This window comes from Callorhinus ursinus, unplaced genomic scaffold (assembly GCF_003265705.2).
Source record: "Callorhinus ursinus isolate GAN/ISIS: 27379988/994484 unplaced genomic scaffold, GSC_fseal_2.0 scaffold4, whole genome shotgun sequence".
Classification (NCBI taxonomy): Eukaryota; Metazoa; Chordata; class Mammalia; order Carnivora; family Otariidae; genus Callorhinus; species Callorhinus ursinus.
Window position 1 is genome coordinate 77,539,434 of NW_027397066.1, and position 22,988 is coordinate 77,562,421.

The following is a 22,988-nucleotide window of genomic DNA, read 5'->3' on the forward strand; positions in this document are numbered from 1 at the left end:
GTTTAACTCCTTAGATTTATATTTATATTTCATCTCTCAACCAGATTGTGAATTCTTGTTGAAGTATAGCAGCAGTTCTTTAGTTCTGTATTTGCCTTGTTCATACTTTCTGTCATTGTATAGAGCCCATAAGTCTTGATATCTGTAATGTTTCCTTGTCTTCACCTTTCTAGGCTGACAGAATGCTCATCTTTCTTGTTTTCCTTCAGAAGACTCTCCTGTGGTCAACTTGATCATCTATTTTCATTTGCTTGGATTTTCCTTAGCTGCTGCTTTTTTTTTTTTTTTTAAGATTTATTTATTTATTTGAGAGAGAGAGAGAGAGAGCACACAAGCAGGAGGAGGGGCAGAGGGAGAGGAAGAAGCAGTCTCCTTGCTGAGCAGGGAGCCCGATTTGGGGCTTGATCCCAGGACCCTGAGATCATGACCTGAGCAGAAGGCAGATGTTTAACCCACTGAGCCACTCAGATGCCCTGGATTTTCCTTAGCTTCCAAATATTTTTTTCCTTTTCTCTTTTTTGGTGAAATTAAACTTAAAATTTCTCCATTCAACAACAGATATTTTTGGAGTGCTTGGCTGTGGTAGATTAGAACTGCATGTAGTATTTCAAGTAAAGATGAACGGTGTGTTTAAATAGGATGAAAACTGTGTTTTTTGTTCTTGAGTAATGTTGGGGCCATTGTTAGCTTTGTTGGCCATGGGAACACATTAATGCAGTGACTTTTAAACTCCTTTTTATGATAACTTAGGCCCATTATTCTGAGAAGTATAGACTGTAACTTCCTTCCCTACATGCATAACCCTATAGTTTTCCACTTTGAATCTTATTTGATGTTTTCCTCGTAGTAACTCATAAAGTTTTGGACATCTTGTAGGTTATCCCATTGACTTGGCACTTCATGTACTGGAAAAAGTTAGTATCTTTTGCAGACCTGGAAAATTTAATCTACATTTCCTCTTCTACATCATTTGCAAAGATGTTAGGTAAGACCACTTCCAGCACCTTCCCTATTTATAGTTTTCCTGCCAAAGCAGTGCCATTTTTTTTTTCCACTGTCTTTGTTTCTCCAGCAAAAGTTCTTGTAATTCTCTGGTGACACTTTTCTTTTTAATAACTTTTGTGGTAGTACCTTGTCAAGGGGCTTTAAAAAAATAGATGTAGTATATTCACTGGTTTTCCCCTTGAGGTTCTACCCATCTTTTAATTTGCCAAGACATGATTACTCCTGAAAAAATTCAAAGCTAGTGCCCCCCACCTCCCCTTATTTGCTAAATTCTTCAGTGACCTTATGCTTTAGCATATGTAAACCTCACAACTTTGCCAAAGTACCAAGAAATGTAGCACTAAATTAGAGAAATTTGAAAGACAGTGGATAAAACAGATGAAACTTAGCATTAATGTGGATGGTTGAAATGCAATTTTATGTAAGCAAGCAAAAAAGGTTACTGTGTTTGAGTCTTTCTTATGTTGCAGGCAATGTGCTAAATAATTATGATAGTAATGATTGTCATCTCCATTTAACAGATGAAGAAATTTAAGGCACAGTGAACTCAGCAGGTGGTAGGACCTAATCTAAACCCTAATCTGTATCTGACATAGGACCTTCTGATTCTAGATCCTTGCTTCAGTGTTGAAGGCCTGTTAGAACCAGATGTTGTGGTAGTTATTGATAATGTAAAATGACCAGCACTCAGCTTTGGTAGCCTGAGAGCTTGGAAAGATTCCTGAAGGTAGGAATAAACCTACGCATAACAACTGTATGAGGCAGTAGTTGCATGGGGAAGGTGCTGTGAGAGCACAGAGAAAGGCTGACAAAGAGTTTTCAAGATAGAGACTTGGGGCTTATCGGTCATGTTTGGAGAGGAGAGATTGATAAAGAGAGAAAATGTTGAAAATCTTTGGAAAAACATTTTGAACCTTAAATGGTATAATCTCCTTTTTCCCCCCTTTCAGTTAAGGCACGTTTCTATACAGAGAGTACTGGTACTTTTTTAGAGCAAAGTTACTACCTCTTTAGTAAAATTGATTTGATCCACATGTTTGTGTGTGTGTGTGTGTGTGTGTGTGTGTGTGTGAGAGAGAGAGAGAGAGAGAGAGCGAGAGCGCGGGCGCGAGAGGAGGGGGGGAGAGAGAGAGAGAGAAAGAGAAATAGATGAGGGGCATTCAATATGGGTTAAATGTAGTGACATTTCAGTGATTTTGGGAAATCAGATACCTCAGATAATGTCCTAAGGTTATAGAGATGCAAATGATGAAAAATCATTTAAAAATTATCAATTTATCTGAAACTATGTGGTTAAATTTAAAACCTCATTTTGAAGGAGGCACCATAATGTATACCTAATAGTAAACTGGACTGTGGGGTTTGGCAAAAGTTCAGTTGTTGGGAGGGACCAGAAGGTATATACTATAAACACAATAAAAATTTTCAGGGAGAGTTTGGTATTGAAATTCGTGTAAATCATTTTTTAAAATAATTGAAATGGACTCTAGATCATCATCTGTAAAGAGATACCACCCATATTTTCTCTCTTCTATTAATTTGTCAGCAGGGTGTGGAACGAAAGGAAATTCCTGCGGTGGTGCTCCAGGCTAGTTTCCAGCCTGCCCAGGTGGGCATTGTCTGTCTACCCGCTGGACACTTTGCTCTGTATCTCCACACGCATCTTCTCTAGAAAGAATCCTAAAACCTTCTTTGTTTGAAGCATAATACTGTGTGTTTTGCAGGGCAAAATGCAATGCAGTCTCTTGGCTGTGGCCAGGGAGTTTCGATGAGGCAGTTTTTAAAGGAAAAAATCTTTAGTGTTCAGAATAACCAGATGAAACATGTATTTTATATGAAGCTTGAGTGCTCTGAGGAAAGCAAAATCTGAAATCGATTTAGGTCTTATAAGTAAAAGGGTACATTTAAAAATTTTAATATTACAGATACCAAATATGTGTTAAATGAATACATTTTTGCTAGTCCAGTAATCACCATTTGATTTTTCAAGGGAGTATGGAGTATAAATATCACAAAGACATACTAGCTATAGTATAATTTGTAACAAATAGAAAGCTTCCTTAGTGACTCCTTATATTCCAAAATACAATTTTCCCATTATGGAAAATTATATTTATGTTGAACATAAATAATCAGATACTTGCTTCACTAATGACCCAGATTATTTTAAAATCATGTTACTGGATTTAACGACGCGACCTCTGTTCTGTGACCTTGTGTATTTCTGGAGGCTTGTTATGCATGTCAAGGGTATTTCCTTTTATTTGTTTTAATTTTACCTGCCATTTAAATCATTGAATGACCCTTCATAATTTTATTATGAAACCATATAATAAGGAAGGACTAGTTGATTATTTTTTACTTTAACTTTCATAATCTCATATAATTCCAGTCTTCTTTGTGTTCTCATTTCTCAGGTCAAATAATTCTTGTTTCGCAATTTCTCATCACGGTAATGGATGAGATAGACTAATATGTTTCAGTACATTTATTGTTCTCATTTTAGCATTTTACATCTGTTCTCTCTTTCAGGGGAAGAAAGCAAGTATGTTGAAAAGAGCACGCGATTGGGAGGCAGGAAAGGCCATAATTAGTTTTGGAACCTCAGACTGATCACTTAAAGATTGGTCAAGCTCTGTAAGGTCTTCTGGCTCTGAAATGCTGTGATTCTGTAACCCAAATGGGCAAATCTTATCATAGTTAATAATTGTAGTACGGCATTAGTTTCTTTAGAGCAAGGCACCATAATTGTTGCATTTTGTCTTTTTTCCCCCCCCCCCCAGGTGATTTTTGGAATTTTAGGGACAAAAGAGAATGTTCACAAATTAAGTCCCTTCCAAACATCATCACCTCTGAGATTTTATAATTCTTTGCATGAGAGACTGATATTTAAAAATCATATAATTATACTATGCACCATTTTACGTGCTTCTAATAAATTCTTTCCTTGGGGGTTGCAAAGAATTTTGGTGAGTAGGAGGTAATTCTGCTGCAATCAATATTCTCTCTCTTTTTTAAAATTATTTTCTAGGAGCTTTAAGGCATTTGTTAAAAGGGTTTTGTTCTGAAGTCCGATTCAGTTTCCTCTTTGACTGTATTGGATTATAATGGCTAATTTTGCTAGAGATAAAATATACAGAGCATTCCAGTGATATAAGTTAGTTTTTGTGATTGTAACTTTTCACTAATCAGTGAGATGATTTGTGTGCTTTATTGGTTACCTTTGTTTCTGTGACTCCCTGTAATAAGTATTGTCATTTAAAATGATTTGTAATATAAATGTAGAGACTGAACTAGGTTGAGATGTTGTGCAGTTATGCTGGTTCTTTCTATGAGAAGTTACTCCCATTCTCTTCTTAAAATATCCTTTTTTTCATATTGTTCTAGGATTGATTTAATGTTCAGATTCCTTTAGAACATTCAGGCAACTTATATAGTACTATTTTCAAGTTGATTAGTAATTTCCTTTTAAGAATTATATTTTCATCAGCAGTCAACTCTATTACTTTTATATGTTTTAAGGTTTCAGCGGTATTTTCTAGATTATCATAGCAAATTTTTAATCCCTGTAGGCTTCTGTGCAACCTTTCCCTATAGTATGTCAGTATGTATTGAAAGAATCTATACTAACAGGTGTATTACACTTATCAAGCTAAGTAAAATAAAATTGAGAAAACAAATAATCAAAGACCCTAAAAATTCATCCTGGAGCATTTGCTGTTAATATAAAGCAAGAAGCCTCCACTGGAAACCTTAGAGTTGATTGTTTTATATGAATTATTTGTTCTTAGGAGAAGGGAAACAAGATAAGGAAGAAAAACTGAAGTTCTTAAGAAATGCTGAAAATGGTCTTGTCCATAGTGAATGAGTTCATGATACTAAAACTTTTGAATCAGAAATGAGAATGAATATGTGACAGAGAAGGCAGATCCCCCTTCATATGGACTTTTTTCTTAGAAGTTGGGTTGAAAAAAATCTCGTTACCTTTATGCCCAGCGTGGATCACTTCATTTATCAATTTCTCATACTGATGCTAGTCTTGTGCTTTCCCCTTCTTTTGAAACCTAATTCATAGTTGATTTTCAGGAAATATTCTATTAATCCCATTCAACTGGACTCATTTTCTTCCTTCTCTCTAGCTTGTAGCCTCTTTCATTCATATGCACTCTGCACTGTATCTGTTGGTAACTACTAATTCCCTGAATTGTTAGTGTAATTAGCATCCTCACCGTTTTTACTGTACTGATTGCTAAGAACTGTGTTCTGTTCCTCTCTTTCCTCCATATTTCATAATATGGAATATAACACCCAAAAGTCGCTTGGTTAATGTCAGTTGACTTCTCTATTTTGTATGGCTCTAGTCTTTATTTCTTTGTGATTGTGAAAAATTCCACTTTGAGAATATGTGAGAAGCCTTAGGATTTAAAAGAAAAAGTCATTTGTTGCATTTGTTTTAAAAATACATTCTGAGACATGAAATAGGGAAAAATTCTCTATCTTGACTAAAGCCAATGTATATTTTCTACACTGAATTTTGAAGGTAGTACCTGGGTTTGTGTCCCGGCTCTCCCACTCAATGTCCTCATCTGTAAAATGTGGATAGTAAGAGCAGCTATAAATAAGGATGTTGTGGGAACTAAATGAAGTACCTGAGGCTCTGCCTGGCATACAGTAATTGTTCAGTCAGTCTTCATTCTTCTCCTTTATTTTAGAGGTTTTTAGGTAGGAGTGGCTCTCAGGCTTACTTTATGAGGTATCTATATGAGATTATTCCACTAAAATAGAACGAAGACAATTTACAAAGTTAATTGATCAATATTTAAGAGAAAGCTTTCTTAAAAAGTGTTTCCAAATGAGAAATTTTTGAGTTCACAGATATTCATATTAAAATGCAAGTGTCTAGTCAGAAACAAACAGCTCTTAGAAACAAAGTTATTTCCTTTCCTTTTTATGCAATTTGGGATTCTTTCATTTCTATTTCAAATGCTTCTAAAAAAAAGTTTATATAATGAAATAAGAGGATAAATTGTATGTTTTTATTAATTTGAATGATATTTTCCCTTGGATGAATTATGAAAAGTCTGGTTAAGTTTAGCTTTAGTGAAGCTTGAAGAGATGTTAATATTAAGCAAGTGTTTAGTTGCATGACATGATCAGCTTACATTGATCCAGAACCTTAATTAAAGTTTTATTAAACTGTGTAAACCAAGATCCAGTTTGGATTTGAAAGTAGATAGACATCTGTTTCAAATATTATTACCTACAGTTAGAAATTAATAGGTTTTTCTCTGAAAGTCTGAATGTTTCCTTTTTGAAACTTTTGTTTCTGTCTTCTCACTGTTCTCCCTAAACACATATTTTTGAGATGTTAAGGTTATTTTAAAAATCACTTTCATCGTCTTTTTAATATCTGTACTAAAGAAAAGCAGAAAAGTGGAAGTATTGTATTGAAGAACAATAAAACAAGACTTGTCTTTGTTTTATGTTGAAAGCAAATTGCTATAGGGATGCGTTAGTAGCATTTAAGACAGCTTTCTTGATTGAGGACCTTTGTGCTCTTTCCCTCCCTCTCTTGCTTTTGTTCTTTATGAAGTGAGAGCTGATTCTAGGTAAATTTTGGTGTCATTTTGCTCACCTAAGTAATAAGCATAAAGTACCCTCATTTTCTTTTTTTCTTTCTTTGCTTCAGTGACAGTACAGAATTCTTAAGGAAATGCATATCTTCAGGTAATTGTATGTATGTTTTACTCTTAGTTCTGGAAAGAAATCTTAAAATTGTATTTCACTCAGACAACATTTAATGCTATTTCGAGGAAGAACATCAAAATTTAATTTTCTATTAAATTGTGCTCACCAAAATGGTAGGAAACAAAGCTTGTGATACCCCAAAGTTCAGAATTCGTTCATTTACTATATTGCTATGTCTTGGTTCTGCAAGAACTGATTATTACATGAATGCATGTTTGACGGAAACTTTGTAAAACATAGGTAGAGGTCAGAAAGGAAATTGTACTACTTGGAGTCTATTTTTTTTTTTTGTTGCCATTTTAACATTTTCTTTGATCTTTCTCATATATTTTTAGATTTCCCCAAAAAACTGAGAAATTAGCATCTTCATTTTGTATTTTGTTTTATTTTTGCTTGAAATTATGCTATGGATGTTTTCTTATGTTATTAAATATGCTTCCAAATATTTTAATGACTAGAAAATATTCATTTGCTTACTTTTTAATTTTTCATCATAAATAATGCTGCAGTGAACATCTTTATGAATAGATATTTGAATATTTATATGAAGACTTTTATGTATAACATCAAATTGCTTTCTAGTGAAGTCATTCTAATTTATAATCTTACCAGAAGGGTATTTAATTTTACTCATATTTTTAGATAGTTAATAAATATCTCAATTATATCTATGAACTCTCCACAAGGCTCAGAAAAAGTCAAAACAAAATGTGAAAGACCCAAATAGTAAAGTAGTTTTGGATATGTGGGAACATGTTTCATGTTTTTTTTTTTTATTAAAAAGAGAAAAAGCACGAGTTTTTCTACATACTAATACCGACCATTACTTTTGACACATAATGTCAAAAAATTTATTAGAGAAATGCAAATTAACTCCCAATTATTTTTGTTATTATATTTGAGCGTTAATTTGTAACAATAGTAATGACTTGAAGGAAAAACTATTAGTTGATACACAAATCCTTGAAGTCAAACATAGCAGTTATCTCAGGAAAAAAACCTAGTCCAAATTCTTACTTGATATGCAAAATAAAATTTAAGATGGTTTTGTGCTTTGTGGAAATGCTTTCATATTATAGCAGAGCTACAGAAATCAAGTTGTCTGAGTCCTGCTCTTTTCTTGCTTTAAAAAAATGTCGGTTTTTAAATTAAACATTTTTCCATACTAAAGGATATAAACATTGATGTACATTTTAAGGAATACAACTGAATGCTCTTACATCTACTAGTCAGCTTTTTTTTTTTTTTTAAGATTTTATTTATTAGAGAGAGAGAGAAAATGAGCAGGGCAGAGGGAGAGGGACAAGCAGACTCCCCGCTGAGCAGGGAGCCTGATGTGGGACTCGATCCCAGGACCCTGACCTGAGCCGAAGGCAGACGCTTAACCAGTTGGGGCACCCAGGTGCCCTACTAGTCAGCTTTTAAAGGAAAGTAATCCCAATATCTTTTAAACCTCCTGTATACTCCTTAATCACATCTTGTTCTTTTCTTTCCCATCCCAACACTAACTTGAGCTTTGTCTTTATTATTCATTTATTTTTCAAAAATAATTTTACCATATGCATGTGTATTCTCGAACAGTATATTTTTGAGCTTTATAATAATATCATTCTGTAATTAGCATCCTATGTTTTTACTTTTCCCTTCTCAAATTTATGTTTCTAAGATACATTTATGTTGCCTGAAGCTGCATTTCACTTATTTTTATCATGTTGTATTATTCTCTTGGTGAATAGACCACACTTTAGTTATTTGCTTTTTGATGGGTTGTTTGTGGATTTTTGCTGTTATAAGGAATGAGTTTCTTGTGTTGTCTCTTGGTGGATAGCTATAAAGTACTTGGTGATTGCTTGGTCACAGAAAAGGCGCATTTCAAATTTATGAGATCACGCCATGTTGTTTTCCAAAGTAGTTCATGCTCCTACCAGCAGCATATGCTGTTTCCTCTTGTGCTACCTCCTGACCTGTGCTTGATGTTAATTTATCAGATATTTACTAATATCCATGTTTAACATGATATCTTATTGGGATTGTAATTTATATTTTTTAATTGATAATGTTGAGCATATTTTCATGCATTTTCTTTGCCTATTTGTTCTCACCTTCCCACCTGACTGCCGGCAGTGTGACTTGCTTATTGATGGTTTTTGCTGATTATCTGTTAGGTTGCTTGCTGTTTTCTAGTGATTTGTACTGATTTTGTTGTTATTGTTTATTGTGAATACTAATCCGTTAATTAAATGAATTGCAGACATCTTCTGACTGGTGGTTTGTTTTATCTTTGGTGGCTTTTAAGGACAGTTTTCGATTTTAATGTGGTCAACATTTTCAGTTTTTTTTCCTGTATGGTTTATATTTTTAATCTTTTGTTTAAATCACTCCCTTGCCCACCCCAAGGTCATAATGTTACTCTCTTATACCCTTAATCCATCTGCACTTGAATTTTCTTTATGAGGTGTGAGTTAAGGTCCAATATAATTTTATTTTCATGTGTTTAAACTGTTATTCATTCCAGAGTGGTTATCAATTTATGTCAGTTCTGTTATATATACACATAGAAGTATATATGTATATAATCATTTCTCAGCTTTAAAATTTTGTTCCATTGGTCTGTTTTTCTATTCTGGTGATAATACTACTCTGTCTTAGTTATGAAAGTTTATTGTGAGTCTTGATACCTCTTTGATTGTGTCCTTCATTTTCTTCTTCTTTAGGAGAATCTTTGCAGTTCTTGTGCTTTTGCTCTTCTGTATAAATTTTATAATAAATTCACAAACTTTTAATTGAAATTGCAGGTAATTTAGGTGTGAATTTGGGGAGAATTGTCATCTTCATTGATAGTCTTTTTTACTGAGAGATGTGGAATATTTCTCTATTTTTTAGGTAGTTTTTTTAATAACATCTCACTTAGGATATGATATATTCTTCATAGAGATCTGGCACATATTTTGTTAGGTTTGTTCCTAGGGACCTTATTTTTTTTGCTACTGTAAATAGTATTAATTTTTAATTATATTTTCTAATTTTTTGTTGAATAAAAATTTATTTTCTTTCTCTACGGTGATCCTACATCCAGCCACCTTGTGAAACTTATTAATTATACTATTTTTTTAGATTCTGAGGAGTTTCCTGTACAGAAAATTATATTCCTTATGAATTATTATAGATTTGTTTCTTGCTTTCCAGTTTTAGATATTTGATTTCTTTTTCTTCTCTTAGTGTACTGGCGAGGAACTATGACACAATATAGAATAGTAGTGGTAGTGATTGTATTTTTCTTTTTCTTATGAGGCCTAACTCTGTCACCCCTAAGAATAATTAATTTAGGTTTTATATGTATATTTACCATGTTAAATTCTCTTAAATTTCTGATATACTAAGTATTTTGTTTCTGTATTCATCATAGATCAGTATTAAATTTTATCAGATTATTTTTCTATATCCTTGAGATTGTGATAATTTTCCTCCCTTCCTTTAATCTTTTTATATGATGGACTACATTTATTTCATAATGTTCAACTGCTCTTATGTTCTTAGGATAGACTCAGTTTCATCATGATATATAATTATCTTCTTAATAAATTGCTAGATTTGTTTTGCTAATATCCCATTTAAGATTTTTGCATACATATTCATTAATAAGATTAGTTTTTTTCTCAAATCAGCTTTTTTATTCCCTCTAATACCCTCATTCCCAAGCAGCTACTAATTTAATTTCTGTCTCTCTGGTTTTCCTTTTTAGGCATATATAAATGCAGTTATGCAATATATGATCTTTTGTGACTGGCCTCTTTCACCTGGCATACTATTTTCAAGGTTCATCCGTATTGTGGCATTATCAGTACTTAGTTTTGCTAAACTAAGCATTGCTAGATAATATTCCATTGTATGGATATACCAAATATTTATCCATTTAGTAGTTGGTGGACATTTGGGTTATTTACTCTTTTAGGCTAATATCCATAATACTGCTGTTAACATGCATGTGCAAGGTTTTGTGTGGGCATGTATTTTCATTCTTCTTGAGTATATACATAGGAGCAGAATTGCTGGGTCATAGGTAATGCCATGTTTAACATTTTGAGGAACTTCCAGAGTGTTTTTCCAAAATGGACCCAGCATTTTACATTCCCAGTAGAAGTGTATGGGTATTCAAGTTTCTCCACATCTTCATCAACATTTATTATCTTTTTGGTCATAACCATCCTAGTGGGTGTGAAGCAGTATCTCATTTTGGTTTTGTTTTACATCTTCCTGATGGCTAATTATGTTAAGCATCTTTTCATGCACTTCTCTGGTATTTGTACATCTTATTTGGAGAAATGTCTGTTCAGATCCTATGCCTATTTTTTAAATTGGGTTGTCTTTTTATTATGGAATTGTGTTATTTATATATTCTAAATACATGTCTCTTCCATGATTTGCAAATATTTTCTCCCAGTCTCTGGGTTTTTTTTTTTTTTTTTCACTTTCTTGATGGTGTCCTTGGAAGAAGAAGTGTTTTACATTTTGGTGATGTCCAATTTATCTATTTTTTCTTTTGTTTGTGTTTTTTGGTGTCATATTAAGAGACCACTGTCTAATCCATGATCATAAATGTTTTATACCTATGTTTTCTTATAAGAGTTTTCACCCTCATATATGTAAGATAGTTTTGATGGTTATGAGATTCATGGTTGACATTTCTTTTAAGAACACATGGCTGTTATCATTCCAGTGCCTTTGGGCCTCCATTTGTTTCTGATGAGAAGTTAATCTTAGTGCAGTTTTCTTGGGCATGCTAAGTCATTCTTGTTTATCTGCTTTCAAAATAGTCTTTGTCTTTAATTATGATGTATCTGAGTGTAGACCTCTTTATGTTTATTCTACTTGGAATTTGAGTTTTTTTGATTATTGTTTTTAATTGGTTTAAATGTTTTTCATCAAATTTGGTAAATTTTCAGTCAGCTTTTTCAAAAAAAAATTTCCCCTTTCGTTCTCGGGTCTTGCTTCCAAGATGACCAAGAAAAGAAGGAATAATGGTCGTGCCAAAAAGGGCCGCGGCCACGTGGAGCCTATTTGCTGCACCAACTGCACCCGTTGTGTGCCCAAGGATAAGGCCATTAAGAAGTTTGTTATTCAGAACATAGTAGAGGCTGCCGCCGTCAGGAACATTTCCAAAGCAAGTGTCTTCGACGCCTATGTGCTTCCCAAGCTGTATGTGAAACTACATTATTGTGTGAGTTGTGCCATTCACAGCAAGGTAGTCAGGAATCGCTCTTGTGAGCACAGAAGGACCGAACACCCCCATCCCGATTTAGACCTGCGGGTGCTGCCCCACGACCTCCACCAAAGCCCATGTAAGGAGCTAAAAATAAATGGCGATTATACTTCAAAAAAAAAAAATTCCCCTTTCTCTCTCTTTCCTCTCTTTTTGGTGGTCCTGTTACACATGGACTTAATAGTGGCTAAATAGTGTCCCACATTTCTCTAAAGCTCTACTTATTTTTCTTTTTTTAACCTGTTTTTCAGGTTTTGTAAACCTTGCTGATCTTTTAGTTTGCTTACCCTTTCTTCTGCCAGTTCAAGTCTGTTAAGCCCCTGTATTCAGTTTTCTACAGCAATTACTGTACTACTTATCTCCATAACTTCCATTAAGAAAGTAATTTCTCTTTATCAATACACATTCATTCCTGTTTGATAAGACACTGTTCTCATACTGTCCTTTACTTCTTTCAGCGTGATTTCCTTTAGTCTTTTGAGCCCTTTATAATGGCGATTTTGAAAGTTGTATTTGTTACCTTATTATTTGTTAAATCCAACATTGGACCCTCTCACAGATAGTAACGGGTGCCTGCTTTTTTTCCCCCTATGTTTGGGTCACTTTCTTGTTTCTTTGTATGTCCTGTAATTTTTTGTTAATAACTGGACATTTCAGGTAATGTAGCAACTTTAAAATCTGATTCCCATCTTCCCCTGGCACTTGTTTTTGTTATTTGCTTATTTCTCTAGTGACTTGACTGGACTGTTTTAATTATTTCCCCCTGTAATGTGAAGTCTCTGATACCTGTCCTCAGAAGGTGCAAGCTTCTTAGGCATCTGCACTGTTACCCTGGGATTGCAGTGGTTTTGGCAGGTCTTTCTTTACTGCCTCTTTCTTAGATTAATTTGTCTGCCTCTGTTATCATACCTAGTTATTAGGCTCTACTAATTATTGATTGATTGATAATTCTGTTGTTTTTGATAGTGCTCTGGAGCATAAATTTCTTCACAGCTTGGTGTAATAAATTTCAGACTACTTTTTAGGTTTTTTTTTTTAAGAGATTTTATTTATTTGAGAGAGAGTGAGAGCTAGAGAGAGAGAGAGCACACACAGAGGGAGAGGGAGAGAGAGAGAGCAGCAGACTCCCTGCTGAGTAGGGAGCCCAATGTGAGACTCAATCCCAGGATCCGGGGATCATGACCTGAGCCGAGGGCAGACATTTAACCGACTGAGCCACCCGGCTGCCCCTCAGAATATATTTTAGTTTTTTAGGGGTAGTTTTTGAGACCAGTGTTTGAGGTTTGATCTGACTCTAGAAGGGCTCTTAGCTCTTTCCCTGGTTCTCTTTGATAAACTAGCTGGCCAATAGTTTGGCTTATCTCTCTCATGAAGCTACCAGCCTCTCAATAGGTTACCACCAAAATCTCTTACGTTTTAAAGGGTCCTTAGGCTTGAACTTTCCTACACTCTGTGGTTTCAGCTAAAGTTCGTCTGTTTGGTAAGAGTTTTGAAGCCCTGTTCTTATGGACTGCTTCTCCCCCTGGGCAGAATCTCTGAGATGCTGTTCTGGAGTGTGGGAGGGGACAGTGGTCCGCTTCTCTTGGTGGGACACCACTATTTTGCAAGCATGATGCTGGGCTGAGGTGGTAACCTCTGTTGTTCTCATCTCGCCTCTCCTGGTACAGAACCTTTGCACTGTGAGTGAGCTGGGGTGAGGGCCTTCAGAGCCCCAACATTCTCTGCCTGCCATGCTCAGTATAGAGCCTTCACCCTCCGAGTGGGGGCTGGTGGAGGAAGGAAGCACCAAGCTCTTAGCTGCTTTCACCAGGAATTTAGATTGCAGTTGAGAGCTGGGAGAATGACAAATGCTCCCTTCCACTGAGATAGTATCCCTTGACTGGGAGCTGGGGGGAAAGAGATCCCTATTTTCTTGGCCACATACACATGGAGTGGAGCTTCCCTCACATTGAGCTAGGAGTGAAGGAAGAGGGGGCAGATTGTGGCTTTGGTGCCATGGATTCTCAGTGTTCTTACCAAGATTTAGTATGTTTTCTTGAATAAATGTTTCCTGTTTTGCATTATGCCCTTTTGATAATTTTGAGAGACTTGAAATGGTTTTTAAAATTTTTAAATTTTTAAGTAATTTTCACTGGTTACAGTTTTTTGACAGGGGAGTAGGTCTGCAGAGCTGCTTATGCTACTGTTCTGGAAGTGGGTTATTGTGAGATTAGTTTTTAATTTTTTTATTTTCTATTGTCCATGAGAGATTTAGGGATCAAAGGTATACTAGCCTAATGTATAGATAATGTAACTTATTTTTCTGTTATTTGGATGAACTTCTTGGTATGGACTGACTATATCCCCCTGAAATTCATATGTTGGAACTCCACCCCCTGGTGTGATGGTATTTGTAGGGTGGGGCCTTCGGGAGGTGATGAGGATTAGATGAGGTTCTGAGGAAGAACCCTTGTGAATGGAATTAGTGCCCTTTAAACCTCACAAGAGAGTTTGCTTCCTCTCTCTCTGACGTGTGAGACTATAATCAGGTTGATAGTTTGCAGCCTGAAAGAGGGCTTTTCACCAGAACTCAACAATGCTAGACCTTCCAGCCTCCAGTACGGTGAGAGACAAATTTCTGTTGTTTGTAAGACACCTAGTCTATGGTACTTCGTTAAACTTGCCTGAACAAAGACACCTGTGTAAGGTAAGAATCTTATGTTTCTTGAAAGTTTTATAGAACTGTATGAATCATCTGAACCTGTGGGATTAGTTTTAAACTACTGGTTGTATTTGTGCTAGGAGTTCTCAGGCCTTCTATTTCACTTTGAGTCAGTTTTTCAAACATACATATATGAATTTGCTGTTTTGTCTAAATTTTAATATATATTGGCATACACTTTGTAGAGGCATACCTTGGAGTTACTGCAGGTTCTTTTCCAGACCACGGCAATGAAACAAATATAGTAAAGCAAGTCAGATAAAGTTTTTGGTTTCCCAGCGCATATAAAGACCTATTTATACAGTAGCCTATTAACAACAGCAGTAAGTCTAAAAAAAAAAAAATCAATGCATATACCTTAATTAAAAATATGTTATTGCTAACCACCATCTGAGCTTTCAGGGTTGTAATTATTGATCACAGATCACTGTAACAAATATAATAATGAGAAAGTTTGAAATATTGTGAGATTTACCAGAATGTGACACAGACATGAAGTGAGAAAACGTTGGAAAAATGACGCTGATACACTTGCTTAATGTAGGGTTGCCACAAACCTTCTATTTGTAAAAAGCACAACGTCTGTGAAGCCTGATAAAGCAAGGTATGCCCGTGTTGGCTCTAGTTTGTGTCTCCCCAGTTTCATTGGGTTCCATGAACACCTCAGACCTCAGCTGTTTGCCCTCCTTTGATTTTAGAGTGATCACAGTAGCAGCTCATGCTGTTCCCATGATTGTGAGCTGCTCCCATGATTGTAAAGCTCTGGACATTCTCATCATAACTTCATCCTTGACGTCAGAGGTCATCCTAGCCTCCTCTTCTGTGCTTTGGTGTAGACTCCATATGATTTTGGAGGTGGGAGCCACAGCAAATCCCAGGCAAGGTCTAGGTGTACAGAGCCTCAGGCTTCCCCAGCAGCTGCTTCGGAGGGGGCAGATAACATAGCCTGGACACACAGGGGAATTACCGTGCAGTGTAACAGGTGCTGATCAGTGAGTGATGGGAGAGAGGAAGAAGATGAGAGAGAAAATGCTTTCATTTGGCCTCTGGAGTTGTTTGAAGTGACATTCGGCCAACTGTGATTTCTTAGGAAGATTTGGTCAATTTGTTAATGTATCACCTTAGAGTTATTTTCCCTTGTGTCCTATTTCTTCGTTACCCTTCCTCCAGTCACACACACAAAAAAAATATCATTGGTTTGTAAGCTTAGTCTGAAACTCTGATTTTCAGGGAACAGAAATGGACGTAGGTGCTTGGAAGGGGGTTTACAGTTTGATCGCCTACCTCTCGGACGGCTGTGAGGACTGCCGCTTGGAAGGCAGCTGACAAAGACCCCCAGCATGCAGTGGCCTCGCAGGGACTACAGTTTTCAGCTGTGACTGTTTGGTGTGAGGTGTGTGCGAAAGGAAAAATATGTGCTTGCTGCACTTGACAGATGGCCATGGATATATATTGGGATTTTGATGTTTTGGCAGCATTAGAGCCCTTGAAAAGGAAAAGATGGGCCCAGGGCACCTGAAAGTGAACTTTAAGGCATACCGTGAAAGCCAGAGGGTCTCTACAATTGGTTTAAGAGACTCATTTCTACATGCAGAGAGAATACTGTGTTGAAAACCAGGCTCAGGATAGAATTAGAAGGGTGGCAGGGCTACTAAGTAGACTAAATTTATAATTTTGATAGGCTATCTATGTCAAATTCAGGACTTTGGTAGAGACACAGTAGAACTCTGTGACAGACCAGGAACGGAGACATTGAGTGGATGTGTCTGACAGTATTAAACCCTCAAATTTGCCTGTATTTCTTAGGGGGAAATATCCCTCCCTTTGTTAGCGTCTGTACAGTGACCTTACCTGAAGTTAATGCTTTGTAAGTCGATGCTTGTGCTCCTCAAGATCTATCTAGGCTACCCCTCCTTACTTCCAGGTTGAATAGTCTGAGTAGGGTCTCAGCCCAACTAGGGGATTAGGATCCCTACTCCAAGAAGAAATATACTATACGTCAAACTAATTGCAAGGCAGTGTGTACTTTCAGGGCTTATGTGAACATTTGTGAGAGTAGGTCTTGAGGGTGTTAAATGATGATAGGACATGGATTATAGGGCACTATTGGGTGAAAAGTCATTATTATACGGGCACTTAACTGTGACTTAGGAGTAAATGTTCTGACTAGGATCTGTGGAAATATCAGATTTTCCTTGGCATGTGGTTGAAGAAGGGGTCAAAGTCTTAGAGTGCAGGAATATTAGAAAAGATTTGCTTTGTAAGACTTAAAAATCCACCATTTGTACTCTCTAGCACATTCCCTTCACCAAGGCAGCACGGAATGCATTGTTGAACTTTCTCCTGAATGCCTAACCTGCTGTAAGTAGAGTTAGGCACTGAGCTCTTGAAATGGCACTGTCCAGATAACCATTGGTGGCAGATGGATTATCATGGATACCTTTGAAATTGGAAAAGGTAGCAAATTGTTCTTCACAGAATTTATTTATACACACACACACACACACACACACACACACACACACTCACTCACCAGATAGAGGTTTTTTTATTTCGCTGCCTGCAGAGATTTGCCAGTATCACCGAGTGTTCAATCCACTGACTGAATGCCTGTTAAATCAGCATGGTATCCCTTGCTACATTTCTTTCGCCTAAGGGACCTATTTTATATGAGCCCATGTTCACAGGATTCATTAGTCTTACCATGTTCTCCAACACCCAAAAGCTTCTGGATAGAAGGATGGAATGGCCTGTGGAATGGAAGAAAGTTTCAATGAAGATAGCAGCTTGTGGACAGCTCTGGGGTTGGATGTACCTTATATGGCGCGGAGTTGGTAACAGATGAAAATAATCTGCAAGTGAAGGAGTAGAAGTTAGAGTTCCCTTTTACTTTCAGTCACAGTGACCTACCTGCAGACTGTGTGTCTTCTGTACCTGCAATTTTAGGCTCTGCTGGGTAATAGGTTCTGATTCCTGGAGGGTGGGATGAGGAACACTCTAGCTAGAGGACACAATAAGAATTTCATTGACGGGAAGCTGAGCCTACCCTGTTAACTCTGGGCTTATGACAGTGTACCAGTGGGCATAAAAATAATGACCAGCTAGACCAGTCAATTTTGAACACAAGGGGACATTAAGATTACTACTACATAGTGGGTACAGTGTAGGAACCCTAGGCCTAAGGAATACTCTGGGTCATCTTCTGGTGTTCCCATGCCTTGTGGTAACGGTAAATGGACAATTTAAACAGCCACTGCCTCAAAAGGCAGTGATAGGCTCAAGCTCTTTGGGAATAAATGCATGGGCCACCCAGACTATTCTGGGCACTAGTCAGGGGTGAAGAGAAACTAAAATGGGAAGTGGAGGAGGGGTGATAAATATAACCTTACAGAACCAGCTGCAAATAGCATAGACTCTAACTTGGTTTATTAAGAACTCTCTTTCCGTGATTGCAAGTCACTCCATGAAGAATTGGACTTGCAGGTCATAAGAAGAGGTAATGACAACCTTCTTCTCATATGAGATCTGTTGTATCTTAAGAGAGTGCCAGTCCCCTGAGAGGCAGAAGGGGGGCAGGATTGTACTAAACCCAACTTATGTGCCTTCCAGGTCTTCAGGGTCCCACCTGGGCATGTGTCATCAACTTGCTGTTCTTCCTCTGCAGAGCAGCCCTGAAATCTCTCCTGTCATAACTGTGGTGGCCTGCCTCTGCCTTTATCACTTCTGTCTGAGCCACCTCTGAGGAGACGAAGCCTGGTCGTGCCCACCTCCATCACTCCCAAGGAGGCAAGAGTGTCAGTAGCTCCATGCCAAGGTGCCCCCTGAATGCAGAGGTTCTGGCTGTCAGGGAAGCTGCCCAGAGGGGCCAGGAAGCACATCCTGGAACGTGAAGGAGATCACACCTTGGGGAGGCAAGCTGCCTAATGAGAGATGGGAGGTGGGAAGGAGACAAACAATTGCTCATCTTTTTTTCCTTCAACACATGATTCTAAGATGCAGTGGTCCCATCAGCCTTTCTATGTTGTGAAAGATGAATCTGAATTCAACAGGTAACTGAGGAGGGAGGAGAGGTCCCTGCTGTTCCAAATAGAGGATGGCAGTCTCTGTGGCGTTAAGACTGGAAAAGGCATCCCATGATTGAGGAACTGAAATTGGGCTTTAATGTGAAGCCAAGAGATTCTGTCATGAGTCAAATATCTAAATCTCATTGTGCTTATCATCTGGTATCTCTGTTAACTGGTGAGTGGTATTGTTTGCTTTTCAGTCTTGACTAGGTTAGAGAGTTGAATTTGCTAATTAAACATGACTTTAGTTGAGATGCTAATGTAAAAATACACCTTTTAGATGGTTCCATACAAATTTTGAAGCAGAATTGGTTATGGAAGTATATCCGAGGATATACGACTATACGACTGTCTGCAAGTGGGTTCTGCTTTTACAGTTTAGAAAATTACTGTCTCAGGGCGCCTGGGTGGCTCTGTCGGTTGAACATCTGCCTTCAGCTCAGGTCATGATCTCAGGGTCCTGGGATTGAGCCCCAAGTTGGGCTCCCTGCTCAGCGGGGAGTCTGCTTCTCCCTCTCCCTCTGCCCCCCTCCCCCTGCTCATGCTCTCTTTCTCAAATAAATAAATAAAAAATCTTAAAAAAAAGAAAATTACTGTCTCAAAGCAGTGGTATTGTTCAGATAGTCGCAAAAAAGGGAAAGTATGGTGTAAGTAGTTTTTGATGGAAAGATACATAGAAACCTTATTGAAACATAAAAAAAACCAATTTGGATCTTAAATAACGTTTAAAAGAAGTAAAAAAGAGTTAGGGCACATCTGAGTATACTAAAACAGTTGGGGATTTAGATTATGGTAAGCAGAACTATAAAATGTTTTAGCCTCAGATTTTGCTATTTAATTATGTTCGTAGATTCATGTTGCATTCATGGAAGTGGTGATGTTACTTCACACGCTTGGAGATGGGCAGTAAATTGTCAGCCTAAGTTCACACGAGCTTTTAAATATGTGATCTTCTGCAGACATGCATGCAGTTAGTAGTACTTAGGTGAAGTCATGTTTATAACAGTAGGTTTGACCCTATTCTATTGAACAGTCAGTTTGGTAAAATGGGAGATTTGTGATTGATGTTTGTGGCATCATTGTGTTTCTGAATACACTGGACAACTAGAACCAATATCTGTTGAAGAAATCCTTATTCTGAGTTTTTCTCAGATTATATGCAAATAGGAAATAATTCAAGCCTTTGAGAAAAGGTTTTAAAAAATGTTTGTTTTAGGTTGAGTAAAGATTAGGACTGAATGAATGGAATAAGGGATGTTACTTAAACACATCTCTGGATTGCTCTTTAATCTCATTGAAGACAGACTTTAAAGTAACTTTAGTAAAGTAACTTTAAAGTAAAGTAAAGTAAAGTAAAAGAAATTTTCCCAGAAGAGGGTCTTCTTCCTGTGCTTTTAGTTCTTAATGTTGTCCATGTGTCATTATTGGGCTTCCCTGAGGTTCTAGTGATTCCATAGTTAGAATAATTATTTTCCAGTGCTTCTTGAAATTGTGATGTGTGGTTTAAGGAATAATAACAAAAAATAACCTCCAAAGTAATTTTTGCTTTTCATTTATCTTTAACCTGTAATTGTGGTCTGGTTTAATAAGATTTACCTGTTTATTAAATATTAAATGTAACATAGAATTGCATAAAGTATAAATAGTTTGGTCTCTGTTGGAGTACTTAGGGTTCAAGAGATATATGTGTAAGTGATACAATTTAGTTGGAACTGTTATTTCTCTGTTTCTAGAATATTTACTTTAAAAGTGCCCGGGGAAAATTTTCAGAAATGGATATATTCCTGAAGTATCTATTCTGTAAACTGAAGTGCTGTGATTGTGTTATACAGAAACAGTATTAAATATGAATTGGAAAGGTGTGGGAAATAACTGAGACAAAATTGTTACCAGCTTTGGGCTTGGTGATTAGTGGTGAAGTGAATTCACATCATTCTGGGGTGGACTATGTAGTATTTCCCAAATTTGCTTAATACCAAGTCTTTCCTGGGTGGTGGAGGGGTGGGTATGTGTACTTTAAAACACATTTTCAGGTCCTTTCAGAAGATATTCTGATTGAGTAGGGTTGGGATGAAGTCCGTGAGTTTGCATTTTTAACCAGCCCCCTAGATGGTTCTTTATTATTAAGCAGGTTTGGCAAACACTCACCGGTGCTGGGGAGTCAGGCAGCAGATAGTGTCTGTTGACTACAGCTAGTGCACCAGAGGAGAATATCTGCTGTTTGAGGACCGTTTGCCGTGTTAGTGGATACATTTGTAATACTGACGGTGAGAAGTAGCTCTAACCATATAATTGCCTTGTTCCTTCTTAGTAATAGCTAGTCTTTCTTTATTGTTGAAGATATGGCAGACATTGTGTGTTGATCATATATAGCATTTGTGATCATTATTTGATATATCTTCTTTAATTTTATCTCATTTCAGAGATGAGGAAACCAACACTGAGCGTTGTGACTTAACTAGGGTCCAGCTGAGTGAGTAGGGGGGGTACAGTTTAAACCCAGGCAGTTCATTGCCAGAGTTGGTATTCTTAACCAAAGTCTAGATATACCGTCTGCTTCAATTACTTCTTCCTTTGATAAGAGTCCGCAATTCCAAGATCCTCAACCCCAGCATCTCTGTAATAAGAAAGCAATTCTGGTAAGAGTCAGTCTTGGCTATTGGGAGTTTTGTAAGGGGGCTGTTGCCATTCCCAATCAACTGTGTCCCACAGCTTTCAGGAAATGCTTGTAGTAAAGACACAGATACAAGTAGCCTGACATGGTGCTAGAGTATCCCCGATTCTTAGTTATAAGTCTCCAAATAACAGCTGAGAGTTGCATGTAAAACCACCACACCACACCCCAAAAGAATCCAATATCCAGCCTCCCACATCTGCATTTTCTTGAAGCCAGACAGCAGAATCCTTCACATGTGTTTTTACTTACTGACAGACCTTTGGCAGGTTTAGGTGCGTCGGTCCTAAGTGATAACTTCTATACTGACATCTGCTTGTCAGAGCTGCAGAGTGGAGAGTTGAATTGGGGTGCTGATAATCTGATGTGTTGACTTGGGGGGGGAGGCTGAGAGTGGCAGAGTTTAGGTTACCCTTGGAATCCTCATGATGATAGCTACTGAAGCTTTCTTTTCTCCCCCTTCCTACCCACTCCTCAGTTTTAAATCAGCATCATGTATATAAGCTTGTGGAATCACTGTGTTGTACACCTGAAACGAATGTAACATTGTGTGTTAACTATGCTAAAAAAGGCAGATTGATTCACCTTAGTTATGAGAATCTGTTCACTCCAGATCTCTGGAAGCATCCAGAGAGGAAGAGAGAAGATATGTGGTATCCTCTGTAAGATACTTGGCTTATGTGAATCCACTGCGGTTTTCATCTAAAATTTCCCATCAAGTATCCCCGGTGTGTTTTAGTGTAGTTTCTCAGGAGACCCCTATAATGGTTTTCTCCAATCCAGGTTGAAACAAAAGAAAAACAATGGCTAGCACTCATAATACTCTTCTTTTTTTTTTTTTTAAGATTTTATTTATTTATTCATGAGAGACAGAGAAAGAGAGAGAGAGAGAGAGAGAGAGAGGCAGAGGGAGAAGCAGGCTCCCAAGGAGCAGGGAGCCCGATGCGGGACTCAATCCCAGGACCTGGGATCATGACCTGAGCCGAAGGCAGACGCTTAACCATCTGAGCCACCCAGGTGCCCAAAGATTTTATTTATTTATTTATTTGAGAGAGAGAGAGAGAGAATGAGAGATAGAAAGCACGAGAGGGAAGAGAGTCAGAGGGAGAAGCAGACTCCCTGCTGAGCAGGAAGCCCGACATGGGACTCGATCCCAGGACTCCAGGATCATGACCTGAGCCGAAGGCAGTCGCTTAACTCATAATACACTTCTAGGACACAATTTTTCAATGCATCCTCCCCTTCATTCATAGTGGGTGAGAACTTGTTCTTGATTGTTCTCTTCATGACTGAAAAGATCTCTTTGAGATGCCGTGCTGAATAGAATTGACAGTGACTACGTTGGATAGTAATTCTGACCCAACCTTTTGTCTCCAAGGAGAGAAGACTTTGGGGTAGTCCTTCAGACTTTTTAGACAAAGGGAAATTGAAAGCCAAATTAAAAAAAAAAAAGAATTTCACTTTTATGTGATTTAAAATGACTGTATGTTTTTAAATTTGTGATTTCTTTCCTCTCTTCTCTTGAGTCCATTTGAT

At 37.3% G+C, this 22,988-nt stretch overlaps 1 protein-coding gene and 1 pseudogene across 1 annotated transcript in view; both read left to right on the plus strand.

The window, feature by feature from the left end:
* BMPR1B (bone morphogenetic protein receptor type 1B) overlaps nt 1–22,988 on the plus strand; it is a 393,326-nt gene that overhangs the window by 12,113 nt on the left and 358,225 nt on the right. The gene's annotated exons all lie outside the window — the stretch shown is intronic.
* On the plus strand, nt 11,747–12,096 carry LOC112825505 (small ribosomal subunit protein eS26 pseudogene; annotated as a pseudogene).